This window comes from Ictidomys tridecemlineatus, chromosome X, assembly GCF_052094955.1.
Source record: "Ictidomys tridecemlineatus isolate mIctTri1 chromosome X, mIctTri1.hap1, whole genome shotgun sequence".
Taxonomy (NCBI): domain Eukaryota; kingdom Metazoa; phylum Chordata; class Mammalia; order Rodentia; family Sciuridae; genus Ictidomys; species Ictidomys tridecemlineatus.
Window position 1 is genome coordinate 1,435,706 of NC_135493.1, and position 3,668 is coordinate 1,439,373.

General features: G+C 59.0%; 1 long non-coding RNA gene across 2 annotated transcripts in view; it reads right to left on the reverse strand.

Moving 5' to 3' along the window:
* LOC120890518 (uncharacterized) overlaps positions 1 to 1,930 on the reverse strand; it is a 28,393-nt gene extending 26,463 nt beyond the window's left edge. For both annotated transcript variants that reach the window (XR_005734756.2, XR_013431624.1), the window contains exon 1: positions 1,166 to 1,930. This is a non-coding gene — a long non-coding RNA (uncharacterized LOC120890518). The remainder of the gene's footprint in view (positions 1 to 1,165) is intronic.
* Between the last annotated feature and the right edge of the window lie 1,738 nt (positions 1,931 to 3,668).

Below are 3,668 nucleotides of genomic sequence, written 5' to 3' on the forward strand. Positions count from 1 at the left end.
CTGGGACACATTCCAGAGTTGGACCTGCTTAGGACCTGGACTGGCACATGCAAGTCCCTGAGCCAAGGTGCCCGCCAGCAGCCACCTTGTGCTTTACAGTGCCAGGTGGGAACAACCTCTTTCCTTGCATACATTCTCCTATCCTGCACTGTTCCTGGTTTGACCTATGAGACCAATTACAAAAACGACAGCAGGGGTGAAGGGCATCAGGGGATGAGGTCCTACAAAGACTGTGGCTTGGACTTGGGGTGCTCCCTCCTGCCCTCTCCCTCCCCCTCTCTCTGATCCCTGGCTCTGGGAAAGCTCTGGCCTGAGCAGCCCTAGGGAGAGGCCCTGCAGGGAGGCATTAAAGCCCCCCCCCCCAATCCCAGCTGACACCACCTCCATGCCACCAACACCAACACCACCAAGACCCACACCCAAGAGACCTGAGCCAGAGCCAGAACCCCAGGGGGCCCCCTGACCTGGGTCATAAAAGCCAGATGCACAGGGTTTTAACTGGGGGAGCTTGCCCAGTTAGCCCAAGGCAAAGAAACCCCAGAAACCATTAGGAAAAGCCTGGGAATTGCAATGATACGAAGACTAAAATTTTCTACTTGACCCCCAACAACTTCTCAAACCAGTGTGTGAAAGACTTGATAGAGTGGCGAAAGCGAGCTTCAAGATGTGATCGAAGGCTCCTGTGTTACCAGGTAGAGACCTGGAGCCAACCAACAAGCAAAAAGGCAGATGACCAAGTAGCAATAGGGACAGAGGAGAGGAACGGAAACGCAAAGGGCTTCCACACCGGGCAAGCGACTCTATTGAATAGAGACCGTGGGCTTCCAAGACTGCTGTTCGCTCAGTGCTCAGCTAGGTGACTAAACTACAGGCAGCCCCTGGACCGGCAGGAAGACCAACCAGGGCAGTGTGGTGGAGCCCAGCAGTCTTCGGGGTGGGTGTCCGTGCCCCACGCCTCGGGAAGGCCTGTGCAGCAACACCCAGAAGCTGGGAGGCTCCGCCTGCCAGGGAAGGAAGGCGGCAACCAGCCTTTCCAGGCTCCTTAGTGGGAACCAGTTCGGCAGGTGTTCCCAGGCACGCTGCAGCGTGGGAAGCACGGAGAGGGACGGAGGGAGGGCGGGTTCCCGTTTGCAGGGCTTTCTCTGCGGGGCTCACCTTGACCTACCTCCCCAGGAAGTGAGAGGGCCCCAGCCGGTGCCCAACCACTGGTCGTCCTGGCGCACAACAGGAATCCCCCGTGGCAGACCACCCTGTCGAGTGACACTGGGAGACTGTCACCTTCCTGCGTCCCCATCTCCAGAAGCGTGGACAGACGCCTCTGACAGGCGCCACGTCCTCCCGCGACCAGGCTGCCCGCTCGGCCCTACTGTGCACAGCACCTTGTGTGCAGGAGGAGGGGGCGTCCGTGCTTCGCAGCGAACCCGCCCAGAGACACACTCAGGAGCGTTCCGCGAACGCAGCGGGCTGGGATGCAGAGGGGCCGCCACACGTCGGGGCCCCGGGGCCGTGAAGCTCACCACAGGCGGCGCCAGAGAGCTCGGGCCCGAGTGGGGCGTGGCCCGAGGTGGGGCGGCCGCGCTACACCGCCAGCCCCGTGTGGTCGCCAGTTCTCCTTCCCCGTCTCCCAGTCTCCCTGGGAGCGCTACGAATCCGTCCCGGACCTTCTAGAAGGCCGTGCTGACCCTCAGAACGGGGACCTGTGAGGGAAGGGGACGGGCGGGCTCATCGCGGCCCATGGGCTCCAGGGCCCCGGATCCCGCGAGCGGGAAGGCTTCCCCTCGGCTCCTTCCGCAGGGACCGTCTAGGCGCCCGGGTCGTAGGGGAAGGGGGGCCTGAGAGCCGCAGGCGCGGGAACATCGCCGCGCCACGCCCCTCGCCCCCGCCGCCTCACGCCACCTCGGCTGCCCCACCCACCGGAAGGTCCCTCCCGGCCTCCTGCCCTACCATTCCGGCTAGCTTCACCAATAAGGAAGCTCAGTTCGAAAGGGCGTCCCGCCCCCCTTCTTGTGACGGACGCTTCTTCTGCTCAATGGAGTCCACCCCGTCGCGTTCGCGCTCCCACAGGCGGGGCTATAGTGCATTGGGGCTGTTTTGTGCTTGGGGCTGGAGCTGAGTGCGGCTGCGCTGCTCTCCCTTGCGCACCTAACGCTGCAGGGCCGTCTTTGGGTTGTGCGCTGGGACTTTCGAATTCTTGATTCACCGGAAGTTGCCTAGCACACCCGGGAGGCGGGTGACTCTTCCCCGCAGTTCCCCGAGCCTGGGCATCTTGCCCGACAGTGATGCAGCCTCAGAAGCCTGAGGAAGCCGCGCCGGGTATCGCTCGAGTGCGGGCGTGGGGCGCTGGGCCAGTCCAGTCATCCATTGCCCAAGTTCCTCTCACCACTACCCCGGCCAAGACACAGCCCCCCGCCGCTGACCTTTAAAAGACTGGGCCTCCCTCTTCCCGTGGAAACCAGTGATCTTGTTCCCCATATATACAATTTCGTCCCTGGAAGAGTGTTGCGTCAACCTAACCACGTGTGCAGCCTGCAGCAGCTTCTGGGTGGGCTGGTGTTCGCGCAGCCTGATTCTCTGCAGAACCTTGCGAATTATTGCGTGCGCCAGGAATTCTCCCTCTTACTGCTATGTAATAGTCCACGCTGCGGTTCAAAGGGCATCCGTGCCCTTATTTCAAAGGATGTCAGCCCTCATCCTTCAAGACCAGCGGGTGGTTTAAATCCCTAGCAGCACTACCAGAGGATTCTCTTATCCCCAAAGCTCACTCGCTATAGTCCACCTGTGTAAGGTTTGCCATTCTGCCGGTGTAAGGTACTATCCTATTGTGTTGGATTTTGCATTTTCCTGCTCCACGCTGAGCAATGCTCCCTCATCCTAAACTCATCCCCCATCTGGGCTTCTGAGTCAGGGAACTAACTGCCCGTGCCCTGAGGGTGCCTGTCACATGCTGTGGCTGGGGTACTTATCTTGGCATGAAAAACCAGCCTCTACCTCAGAGCAAAGCCTGTCCAAGGAAGGGACGTAACCTTTGTCCTTGGAAAGACCCACAGAGCACTCCTAGGCACATTTCCACCCTGCTAGGTTGTTTATCTACAAATAACAGGAGAGCTCTGCTGCCCCAGGTGTCCCTGACTCAGTCAGGCTAGGTGGGGACCCATAGCAACCCCCTAGCAGCCACCAGTCAGCATGAGACAGGGAAATACCTGGGATGCCAGATGACCCTCCCAGTAGTTTACGGTGGTCGACAATGTGTTGGGAAACCGTGTAGTTTAGCACGAACACCCCTCTTGGCTTAACCCAATCAGTTCAAACGAATCCCCCTCTTGTAGTAATCAATCACCCCTACCCAACTTGTTCCCGCCAGTGAATGTGCTAATCATGTTTTAGAGTTGTTTGATTTTCCCGTGGTGTGTGATGATTTGCTAAGAGATGCTACGATGTATGTGAAGTCCCTGCCTTCCCCAAAGAGTATATAAAACTGCTGCAAACCCTGGGCTCAGGGCCTCTCAGCGTCACCAGTTGCTGTGTGCGTGCGGAGGACCCAGCTACCTCGCAATAAACACCTCTTTGCTGCTTACCTCCATCTTGGTCTCTGGTGGTCTTTTGGGGGTCCCGAATTTGAGCATAACAGGCACTGTCTTCCCTCATTCTGTCTCTTCTGAACAGCTCTG